The 12710-nt window shown below is 49.6% G+C and overlaps 1 protein-coding gene across 16 annotated transcripts in view; it reads right to left on the bottom strand.

Moving 5' to 3' along the window:
- PRP4K (pre-mRNA processing factor kinase PRP4K) overlaps positions 1 to 12710 on the bottom strand; it is a 632535-nt gene that overhangs the window by 137857 nt on the left and 481968 nt on the right. The window lies entirely within an intron of this gene.

The following is a 12710-nucleotide window of genomic DNA, read 5'->3' as shown; positions in this document are numbered from 1 at the left end:
CAAACTTCACGGTCGCCGTCCAAGCTGCTCGGAGGGAGTTCAGAGCTGTAAAGAAACTATTTCAAACAAAAGGCCTCTCCTATGCCATGCTGTACCCGGCTCGTCTACGAATTGGCCAGAAGAGAGAGTCACAAATCTTCTCTGATCCTAAAGCAGCGATGGATCATGCCAAAAAACTGAAACGGCAGAGGCGTGAGTCTCAGACTGAACCAGAGGAGGTGGAGTCGTGATGTGTGTAATGGCTTGGAGATGTGCACTGTATGTCGCCTATTGCTCTGATGGCTGTTTACATGCTATACCTGTGCAGTGGGACACTCTCGCTCGGCCCGACAGGGGTTGCTGTGGGATGCACTATATATTCTAAGAGTGGGGTCTAGGATGCACTAAGTATCTATCCATTGTCACTTCTATTTTTCTTTTTATCACAAGGCTATAGCTCAGATTAGCCACCTCCTACCATGTGGGAGGCACGTAGCTCTCTAGTGTTCCCCTCATGGGAGTACCCCACGGTACACTAACTGTTAGATTTGTTGGTTGGGGGTTGTTCGCTTTGGGTAGAGATGGCTTTGGCACGTTGGGCACGCTGAAGTGGGTGGGGGGTAGAGGGGTTATGATGGGAAGGGGGCAGAATGGCATTTTATGCTTGTTGTATTGTGCATTGTCTCTTTCTGGATTAACAGGTACTTATATGTCTTTGACAAACTTATTGGCTGGGACTCTCTGCCTTCTACTGACTCGATGAAAGGTACCATGCAATTTTTGACTTGGAACGTACGTGGTCTCAATACTCCTAAAAATATCAGGTCGGTGTTAGCTTATTTAGACAGGATGGATGTCCAAATTGCCTTTTTGCAGGAGAGCCACCTCACAAAATTGACTGAAAAGAATGTGGGAGGTAGATGGGCTAGACTACGAGTAGCTTCTTCTTACTCCGGCTGTGCGCGGACGGTGATCACACTGATTAAGAAGGGGATCCCATTTAAGGTCTCACACACAGAAACAGATGACTCGGGTAGACTGGTGCTGACACATGGTCAATTGGGTGGGTCAAATGTTTTGCTGGTGAACGTGTATGGACTGAATGTGGACGACCCCGCTTTTTTCACAGATGTCTGGCGCCGAATCTCGGGGTTTCCTGACGCAGAGATAATATGGGGAGGGGATTTTAATGTGTGTCTGGATATGGAGGCTGATCGTATGGGTAGAGGGCTGGCACGGCCTAAACAGGCTGCGGAGGTGTTGCATGGTTTGATGGATGCGGGGCGTTTGAAAGATGTGTGGCGTCTGCAACACCCAGAAGTGCGAGAGAGCACGTTCGTTTCCTCTGTGCACAGGACTTGGTCCCGCCTGGATTTCTGTCTGGCTACTGAGGTTGCATGCACATGGGCGGTTGGGGTACGTCATTTGGCTCGGACACTTTCGGACCATTCTCCAGTGCTCCTGGAGCTCCAAATCCCCGTGTGTGAGAGGCCGTCGTTCCAGTGGAGACTGCAGCTGTCTTCTCTAACTGACATAGTTTTCAGGGCCACCGTTCGAGAGGCGATCCACAATTTCTTTAGGGAAAATATTGGTTCGGTTGATAACGTAGGCACTGTGTGGGAGGCACTCAAAGTCACCATCAGAGGGGTCTGTATGGGGGCCCAAGCTGGGGTGCTGCGGGATCTACGGCACAGGATTCGCAAACTAGCTGCTGACATCACGACCCTAGAGCGGGAATACGAGACAAATCCGCTGCCTGAAACACTGTCAAAGATCCGGGAGCTGGTGACGGAACACAATGAAACTGCAGACCAGGAGGTAGTACATAGGTCCCGGCCTAGTAAGGCCCGTTATTATGGTGAGGGGGGACGGCCTAGCCGTTCCCTTGCACAAAAGCTGGCTGCTCCGCGGAGCCAGGAACATATCACAGAGATGCTCGATGGGTCGGGAGAGGCCCACTACACCACGGGCGGCATTAGTGAGACTATACTGGACTATTATACTGCTCTTTAAAGGAATAGAGACGTGGTGCAATCCAATGACATTCACAAGTATCTGGATGACGTAGCGCTTGGCTGGTTGGCCCCGGGCCACAGAGAATATCTTATCCAACCCTTTGATGAGGAGGATGTGAAACTGCTATCATGTCTCTCCCCACCTGTAAAGCTGCGGGCCTGGATGGGCTCCCCAGTGAGTTCTACAAAATGTTTGCGGATGAGCTTGCACCCAGTCTTCTTGAGGTATATGCAGAGGCATATGATACTGGACGCCTTCTGCCCTCGTCAAGGGAGGCTCTGATAGTGATGCTTTTGAAACCTGACAAGGAACCTAATAGCTGCGATTCCTATCGTCCGCTGTCCATGATTACAATTGACGCCAAGATTTTAGCTAAAATGATTGCCCTTCGACTTCAACCGCTGGTCCCCCTGCTGGTACTTCCTGATCAGTCAGGATTTGTGCCTGCTCGCTCCACCACGCACAACTTACGCACTCTCTTTACGACCCTCCACTATTTTGACCCCGACTTTCAGTCAGTGGTGGTACTCCTCGACGCCACGAAGGCCTTTGATTCTCTTTCTTGGGAATATATGTTCACTGTACTCACGCGGATGGGGTTTCCCTTTTTTTTTTTTTTTTACACTGGATCAGGGTGCTGTACACTGAACCAGCCACCAGAGTGCAGTTGAACGGGTGGGTGTCGTCGGCGTTCCCCATCGGCAGGGGTACACGGCAGGGCTGCCCCCTGTCGCCGATGCTATTTGCCTTAGCGCTAGAACCGCTGGCCTGTAAGTTGCGCCAGTTGCATGCCCCAGCTGCCCTACGCTTCCGACAGCGACCGCTTGTTGTCTTACTTTATGCAGACGACATGATTTATACGTCCGAGAACCTGCGACCTACCTCCCTGCGCTGCTCCGCGAATATGTGCAATTCGAAGGATTCTCTGGCTTGGGGATAAACTGGGCCATGTCAACGGTGTTCCCCTTGACAGCTGGAACCCGAGAGGTCGATTTAGGCTTTTCATTGTCCTGGACCCCAGACCCTGTGAAATATTTGAGGATATCGTTACATAGAGATCCTGAGCAGGTCATCTCCATGAATTATGGGCGCACTATCACACAAATCACAGACAAGGCCGAGCTGGGGGCCCGTCTACCTCGCACGCGGACCGCATTGCGGTGACCAAGATGACCATTTTGTCAAAATTGCTATATCTTTTTGTGAATATTCCGCTTCGCTTGAACATGTTCGTCTTTAAGGTGCTACAGACGGCCCTTCTGACATTTGTTTGGGGGGGCAAGAAGCCCCGTTGCAGTTGGGATAACTTGGTACAGCCATTTGAACGTGGGGGTTTTGAGGCGCCGGATCTACGCCTCTATTATATATGGGCACAGGTGCAATTTGCGCACTATTGGGTCTTTCCCCAACGCTTTCTTAAACATACTGCAATAGAGGCTGATGCAATACTCCCCTTGCCATTAGTGATAGCTGCCCTTTCGGGTGGTAGCGGCGGGGGGAGGGGGGGGGGGGGCGGTCGCCGGACGGAAATCAACCCAGTGCAATGTACTGCCTGGGCTTGGCAGGCATTGGCTAAACGGGCACGTCTGCCTTAGCTCTATGCCCCTAAACTACAGTTGGCGGCGCACCCAGGCATATCGGCGGCACAGGAACGCTCCGCGTTACATGCACTGCAAATGGTTGGGATTACGCAGCTGGGGGATCTATACAAACGGGGCCAGTTCCGCTCTTTGTCAGACGTGCAAGCAGGAGAGACACATAGCTTCATGCTGGGTTTCACGTATGTGAGGGTTCGACAGGCAGTCAGGGCCGTCTATCCTGATTATCCAGCGAAGCCTCAGCCGCTCAAAGCACTGCAGACGGTGCTTGCTGGAGAGGACCGTAAGGGCCTAATTACCAAATTATATTCTGCATCCCTTCGCGAGGGGGAGGATCACCCCTCCCTTATCAGGTGGAATGAGGCACTGGGGGGCACGTTGTCTGCAGAAACTTGGCGATTCTGTTGCAAGTTAACTGGCCGTCTTACGGCTAATTGTAACCTTCACATTATACACTTTAAATTTTTGCACCAGTTCTATTATACCCCCGCCCAATTGCAAAAATTCGGTTTAAGCGATTCGTCTTGTTGTGTGCGGTGCGGACAACCAGAGGCTGACTTTTTACACCTCTCCTGGCTGTGCGTGGGAATAGCGGACTTTTGGATCAAAGTTGTGGGTGTGCTGACAAATGTTGTGCAGGAACGGGTGAGATGTGCGCCTGATTTATGCCTGCTGGGCAATGTAATGTCTTTAAAACTCTGCAATAGGAAGCTGGTGGCTGTGGCGACGCTACTGGCCAAACGAGCTGTGGCGATATGCTGGGGTGCAAAGGGGATTGCCCACGATCCGGAAGGGGATCAGAGATATAGTTTATTGTCGGGAGCAACTGGAGATATATGCGGAAGACTTGCCTGAATTGTCCCGACCCAAAGATTGTTGGGCCCCACTGACATTATACCTCCTGAGTCACCCTGATCTGTAATGCGCCACGCATATGCACTCATGCCCTAGTGGTGTCTAATGGTATCGGACACGCATTGATGTACCTCTATAAATGTGTAACCCTAGTGGGAGACGACGCTTTGTTCATTTATGCCATAATTGTTACGGTGCTAGGGGTGGGGGTGGGGGTGGGGAGGGGTTCTGGTTTGTGTTTAGAGAAATGACTGCCGCATATTTGCTTCGTCTATTCGTTGGCATATTGTATGTTTTTAAATTGCTTACATTGATTCCCATTCAGCGAAGCTGACTGCTCGCTTGTGTAATGATAGTACTGTAATGTGAGCGTTTAATAAACAAATAAACAATAAAAAATAAAATGTTGAGGCAGGTGCAAAATTGCAGGCTTCTCACATCAAGGGAATATGGCTCCGTAACTCACAGCGAAACATAAGCTGAGATCTAGCTGAACACGGGTCTGGATTGGAAAGTAGAGTTGGGATCAGATCCAGTGCAGTCTTCGGCAAAAGTGTAGCACCAGCAGGGAGCCAGCTGAAGGCCCACCAGGGCAGGTCTCTCAGTGAAAGTCCAACAGGGGGGCTGACTGATCCACGGGGCTCAAATGTGCTAAAAAAGAAGCCAGGATTGCCCCGAAAATGTGCAGCATCAGCTTCTAAAAGGCCTTGAAATTCTGCAGTCTCAAAGATGGACAGGAACTTTGGGGGACATCAGCTGGGAAATGAGTTCGGAGCCGGACGACAGACATCGATTTGGGCTCTTAGAATGCAGATTATGAAACCTCTTCCTGGAGAGAGTGGTGGTGGTCTGTAGATTCCTGTTTCTTGTGCTGAGACTTGTGGCTTGACTTCGACAAGGACTTACCAGAGGATGATCTCAAATTACACACCTTGTCGAGGGCTTCATTTGTGGTTCAGCTGACACCGGCACGGTCTCCATCGGCTGACTATGAAGACCCTGATGGAAGGTACTTATTAGTTGTCTAGGTGGGATCATGTCAGGACTGCTGCGTCAAGCATTTGTTAACAATATTCTGTGTCTGAAAAACCGCAGAGCGCAGCCCTGCACCCATAGTGAAGGTACTCTAGAAGTGCCTGCCACTGTGCTGCTGCTCCTCGGAGTGGTGTGCAGTTGTGACCCAGAGTAAAGGGCTAAGCTGAACAAGACTGATTCACCTGTATAGGTGTAAGAGACTTGAAAATGAGCAAACATAATGTTTGGGGATTATTATGATGCATCTGTGCTAAATCTACACTACTCCTGTGTACCGCTAGAGATATAGGAGGCTCGCACAGAATCTGCCAGAGAGCCTCTGGACACTCACTTTTTTACCAGCAGCGTATAATATAATGTTGAGTATTAATGGGTAATTAAAGTACTTTCTTTCTTGAAAAGGTAAAAACTGTGCTAGGTATTCACTTTATTGGGTTGTTGACGACTGTTGAGCTCTGAGCTCAGGCACCCCCCCCCCCCCCCCCCCAACACCGACTCCCTAAGAAGCCTGTGATTGCTAGTCCTCACTACACAGAGAGTCAAGTGCATAATGGGATGGGTCATAGGACATCAGAAGTAAAACAACCCAAACATTCATGGTTGGGACCCAGTAGCCACTACTTGTCCAATGGTCCCCTTGAACGGAGTTCGACGCTTCTGTAGAATAATTTTCTATTAGACAATATCTCAGAATACCTGGTCAAGAATTATATCAAAGCACTTCCAGTGATGATAAATGTTTTAGAGTATAAGGAGGTCTTCTCAGAAAATGAGAAAAGCTGTCAAAAAGAGATGGGGATTTTTAAGAATCAACAATTTAACTACTGGGTAATGATAATAGGCTGAGTGTAGGAAAGTGCCCCTTTTTGATTTGGTCACCCCACCTTTTGTCTGGTATCTAATAAAATTTGGACAGAAGTGCACTGAGTTCCTGCTATCCGGGTCCCCAGTGCCAGAGCTTTTTCCCTAAACCAGTACAATTATTCCCCCAGTTGGCAATACCTTTAGCAGTCCTGTAAGTTCCTAGTAAATGGCGCGCCTGGTCCCTAAGGCAAGGAGGCTAAAGAAGGTCCCTAAGGGCTGCAACATGTATTGTGCCACCCTAACAGACCCCTCAGCACCAACATGCAATCTGTCATTACAAGCTGCGTGCCATGGTGCAGAGAAAATTGAAGACACGACATGGCACATCACCTGTATCCCATGCCTGCAGACACTGCATGCAGTATAGGTAAGCAACCCCTACAGCAGGCCTTACAGCCCTATGGGAAGGTGTACTATACTACACGTGTGGACATATCTGCATGAGCAGATATTCGCCTGTGATGCCCAAGTCAATTCTTGGACATTGCCAGCGGACAGAGAAGCCATCTTGAGTATATGTACTGGGCACTGGGGATTACGAGCTCCCCAGCTACATGAGGGCTTCAATGAAACTAGAGTTATTTGGTATCACACATCTCGTATTAATAAACTCCTCACTGAATCCAGTGATGGATTTATGAATACTTGTAACCAGAGGGCACCTTAGAGGTGCCCCCTGAAAAACTACCGACTAGTAGTGTGCTAGCTGACTGGTGTATACAAGCCTGCCACCACAGATACGTTTTTCACCCCCGGCAGGTGAAAGCCTGTACTCTATGGACATAAACAATGCCTGGTCCGGCCAGAGGTGTTGTTACCTCCTCCACACAGGATTGCTAAGTAATCAGCATATCAAGGCAGGAGGCTTCAAAGGCCTCTGCTGCCTTTGATATGCAACTAAAAGCTTCCCCAGACAGGGGAAATGCTACTCCCTGCCGCGGGCCTATTTGGCACCAGGACAGGTGGGAAAATGATCTAGTCAGAAGGTGTGTCCTCTTCTCATGCTGGTACCACCCCTAAAGTGGGCTACCTGATGTGGACATGACTAAGAATTCCACCATCTTAGTTTTGGCGGAATTAGACTTTCTGGGTGAGGGTTATGCCCACTTCCCACAGAAGTGGTCATAAAGAGGATGTAGACACCCTAAAGGTAAGTGGCCCTTTGGGTGCTGCCTGTCACTCCACTCAATGTCCCTAAATTGATTATTTAGGTGGCACACATGACACCAGGAAGTTTGATTCAATGGATCCAGAAGTAGAGGACAAAGAAGAGTCACGATAATAAGTCAGAACTGACGACTTGCTGTGGAAGTTTGGCGTGGAATTTTGGCACTATACCCTGCCGGTTTGCACCAGTCTCAGCAATCGTGACCAGTGACTCGTTTGGCAGACTATCAGCTTCCAAGAACCCCGGGAGACTGTCAGCTCTTCGCAAATTGCCAGCAATCTCCCTTGGAGTAGAGGAGCAACTCCCCTGCAGTCCGCAGGCACTGAAAATGCAAAACCCAGTTTACAAAGTTATCGCTCCCCGGCCAGCCCGACGCAGCAGCCTCCCAGGAAGAGGACACTGTGCTCATGAAGATAAGATCTGCCCTCCACTAAGTGAGAGGACACCAGGACCAAGCAGCGTCGCACAGGACCAATATCTGGGGTATACCGGACCCCTTGCTCCAAAAAGGTCGTGAGAGCCCAATCTGGACTCCACTACACCGATCAGCCATTGAGGGACGTTAGCATTGCAGAGACCCACCTCCAGAGTAGCCCAGCTGTCCTGATTTTGCACCCTCAACCAGCAAGACCAATGACCACAAGGCCCTAGGATGCACAAAGCCCAGCCAACCTTTCCACTCTGCACCCAAGTGCCCCAGCTCGGATACAGACGAACCGGCTGTTCCACCTTGTTTTCAGGACCCTTGTGACCAGAGCTCCCCTTTGGGAGCTTCCAGGCTTGTCCCCAAGTCCCCTCTGTAAGAAACTGGCTCTATATATACTACACCAAAATGAGGTATAGTGTGTATAGATAGAGTCCAAGTGTCCCCAGAGGTAGGCAGAGGTTAAAGTTAGATAGAACCTTACTCTCTAATAGTGGTAGCTTGGTAAAGCAGTAAGGCAGTATCAGAGGACAGTGTTAAGCATTTGAGGTACACAGTCAGCAAATGAATTCACACACTCAAGAACTGAACGCTAGGCCAATTTTTTTGCATAAAAATATACTGTTGTTTATTTTTAGAACCAAGAAAGCCTGGCACAGGTAAGCATTAAATACTTTTCAGTAATAAGATACTGGCTATAGAACAGTTTAAAAATGTAATAGGAATTGTACTTTGTTTGATTTAGAGAGGAGCAGTAGTATGCAACACTTAGCAAATGCAGTACATTGAAAGGAATAGGCTTTTTCAGTAAATTACAGGTAAGTTACTTTTTACGCTACTTTTCTAACTCAGAGCTGGATACCTAGAATCAGCACGGCAACATTTCCTGGAAACAGGTAAGAAAATACATTTTGGTCATTCGTGCGATTATCAAATATTTTTAGATTTCAAAACTCCACACTTGGAAACTTTCTGGAGCAGTACATTGAAATGAATAGGCTTTTCCAGTAAATTGCAGGTAAGTTAATTTTTACGTTACTTTTCTAACTCAGTGCTGGATACCTAGATTCAGGACTGGGACATTTCCTGCAAACAGGTGAGTAAACACGTTTTGGTCATTTGTGTGATTTTTAAAGAATATTTTTAGATTTCAAAACTCCACACTTAGAAACTTTTTGGAGAAACTTTTTGGAGAAACAGTGTCAATGTTATCCTAAGGCAGGAAAACAGGTTAATGGTTCACAGGTAAGTAAACTACTGTGGGAGTTAAGGTTCTGGGGTTAGACTCGGGGGCCCCCCATGGTCAGTAATGCACTGTTGTTGCACCCTCAGCGGCACTAGGGCGGCCGGGTGCAGAGTGTTGAGGCCCAATGTTATTGAATGGGGGATATGGGACCTCCGGTTAGTGGCTGCTGTCAAGCAGGCCACTGGGTTGTGGGAGCTCAGGCCAGGTTCGGCGGGTGCAGAGTGGGCTGGATTTGCGGTGTCCAGCCAGAAGCTGCAGTTTGAACAAGTCCGGTGTTCATAGGAGATTCAGTCTTTTAAGTGAAGGCAGGCAGGTCCTCCGGGGTTTTTGAGGTTGCTGGCTGCAGGACACACCGGGATTTCGCAAAAGCAGGTTCGAGGGGAGACAGGCCTGTAGGGTTGGGGCCAAGTTAGTGGCCGTCGTCCGCTTGTTAGCTCTGCACGGCTCTTCGGTCCTTCTTGTCTTCTTTTCTTGTCATTTCTGGATCTGACTAAGCAAGGTTCAGGGTGCCCCCTAAATACTAAATTTAGGGGCGTTACAGGTAGGTAAAGGGCAGGGACCAATGAGTCCCTTCCCTGGGGTGGGTACACCCCCTATTCAGGAGCCTGTCCCTGGTTGGCTGAGTCCCCCCATCCTCAAGATGGCGGGGACTCGAGGTTGTGCTTCACCTCGCCTCCCCCACCTGAGGGCTGGAGTTGGCAGAAGTGGGCACACCTCTCTTCCTCACTTGTTTTTCTCGCCGGTTCTCCCGCTCAAAGTGGGGACCAGTTGCTGTAAGCAGCAAATGGTCTGGAGAGGCTCACAGAGGCGGCATGCCTTTGAAGCTTCTCCTTCGTGAACCCTGCCCATTATGGGGGAGGAGGCTTGGCACCTCGTCTCAGGATGTGCATTGTTTCAGGCCCCCGAGAGCAGCAGCTCTCGACCCAGGGGTCCAAAAACATGTCTGGTGGTGGCAGCCTAGGCAGCCACTCAGTCAGGTAACTAGAAGTTGGTCGAGTTTCAGGGAGCATCTCTAAGATGCCCTCTGTTGTGCATTTTACATTAAATCCCACACTGGCATCAGTGTGGGTGTAATGTACGGAGAAGTTTGATACCAAACTTCCCAGTCTTCAGTGTAGCCATTATGGTGTTGTGGAGTTCGTAGTGACAAACTCCCAGCACCATATATTCTTAGTGGCAGCACTGCACTTACAGAGCCCAGGAATGGACTTGGGCACTGTAGGGGTACAGGGTTCATGCACCTGTATCCTCACCACTGGCTTAGGGCACCCAGCTAGGGTGACTGATGTATGCCAGGGCAGTGGTTTGTTGGCATGGCACACAGGGATGTGTGCCATGTCAACTCTTAACTTTGCTCTGCACCAAGACACGCAGCCTGCAAAGGCAGTGTGTGAGTGTCAGGGTACATGGCCTCTAAAGGTGGCACAATAAGTGCTGCAGCTCTTAGAGGCCTTCTCTGGTCACAGTGCCCTGGGTACCTGTGGTACCATTTACCAGGGGCTGACATGTGGCCAGAGATGCCAATTGGGTTTAGGCTTCAATGCAGTTTTAGGGAAGGAACATAGGCCCTAGGTACCTAATTGGCAGGAGCCCAGGGCACACTCAGTCAAAGAACATCAGCAATTCAGCAAAAAGTGGGGGCATACCATGCAAGAAAGAGGGCACTTTCTCACACCCTCTACAGGCTGTTTCTAGGTGGACCCCCTTATTTCCACCGGCGTAGCGCGAACAGCTACCAACCCGACCAGCACCTCTGCACCCAGACGCCCTAGGGCAGGTAACAAGTAAATGTTGGTGGTACTTTGGAACTTGGCTCCCTACGAACCTAAGTCCCAGAGACGATCCCCAGAAACCGACTGTAAATAACGGTATGCAACATGTGCCTTTTCTCTCATAGGGAAGCATTGCTGCGTAAAGACGCATGTAAGTGAACGGTTAACTTATTGTAGGAAGTTGGCTCTTTATGTAGTGGACTAAAACAAGGTACACTGTGTAAAGAGTACAGGCAAACCCCAGTTCACTGACAGAGGCACCAATGATAACCAAAATGCTCTCTTTTGTGGTAGTGTGGGTGAGCAGTTAGACCTATCAAAAGGTAATGCTAAGCATTTACTCCAAAAGCAAAGGTGGAAAGTGAGACACACTCAATAAAGAAATCCGACACAATTTATAAAAATAGCACTTCTCTTTATATCATTTTAAATGCCAAGATCATCGGAACCATGTAAGTAGTTTTCGAGTTATGAATTTTTATGTATTTCGAAAGTTGACACTTATGTGGTAATGTTATCCTATGGGGGAAAACATGTCCTGCATTTTGGCACTTAAAAGCAACTTACAGGACCCTTCTCCGGGACTTACGGTGAGTAGGGGGCAAGGTCCGAAGCCACAACAACAGGTCGCCTCGGAAGTCTCTGTGGCGTCTTGGTGCAGAGGTGTGTTACAGAGTCGGGTGCCCCATTCACTTCAATGGAGATCGGTCTGGTTGGAAAAAGGCTGCAAGCAGAGACTGGGGGCCAGTCCAGGTGAACTAACAGGAGGGCTCGACCCTCGAGATGCTCGGGCATGTAAGGGTCACTGTTAGTCAACTTCTCAGGCTGTAGAGCTTGGGTGCAGTGGTGTCTTTTGGCGTTGGGATGCGTGCTGGAGTCTCCCACGGTTGGAGGGGCCAGCAGAAAGAGGCTGCAGGGGGCGACTGGAAGTCCAGTCTTGGCAAACCCGAGGGTGGGCTTAGCCTTTGAGGGTCTCGGGACCCTGCTGGCACTGTCACCTACCTGAGACTCAGGCTGTGGAGTGCGGGTTCAGAGGCACAATGGGGTGTCGTGTAGCAGCAATCAGAGGCTCACTCTTGGTCTGCAAGGCTACTGATGATGTGGGTGTCACTGTCCTTTTAGTCCTTCGACGTGCAGGTCAGTTTCCATGGCGTTGGTGTCCAGAGTTCACACAAGAAGCCTTGCTGCTGCAACGGGTCCGGTACACTAGGTACTGGTACTGTGCGTCCCCACACTTGGAGGGAGGATGGATCTGCCCTGTGGGAGCATGGGTACCTCTTCCTGGGTGGCTGCAGTGTCGGTAGTCACAGTGAGAGACAGGACGGTGAACTGGACCTTGCTTCTTTGGTGCTTGAGGCTGCAGGGGAGTAGCTCCTCCACTCCAAGGTAGTTCTCTGGCAATTTGCAAAGCGGTAGCAACCCTCCGGATATCTTGGGGTCTGCACTGTGGCAGGACAAGTTGGTTTCTCCATGAGGGCCGGGTGCATCAGGCAGGCTGGTGACAAGTCAGACGTGCTCCTCTGTTCTCAGGTCAGCACACTTCTCAGTCCACTTCCTCTTTTGGCCCGTTGTATCTGAAGTCCTGGCATCAGAGGTGCCACCTAAATACTGTATTTAGGAGTGTTACAGGGAGTGTAAGGTAGTATCCAATGGGCTATCTACCTTTAGGATTAGTACACTCTCTATAAAACCACTTCCTGTGGGAAGTGGGCATAACCCTGTCCCAGAGGACCTAATTCTAGCAAAAACCAAG

The sequence above is a fragment of the Triturus cristatus genome, chromosome 5_2 (genome assembly GCF_964204655.1).
Source record: "Triturus cristatus chromosome 5_2, aTriCri1.1, whole genome shotgun sequence".
NCBI lineage: Eukaryota > Metazoa > Chordata > Amphibia > Caudata > Salamandridae > Triturus > Triturus cristatus.
This window is presented reverse-complemented; position numbering and strand designations above follow the sequence as displayed.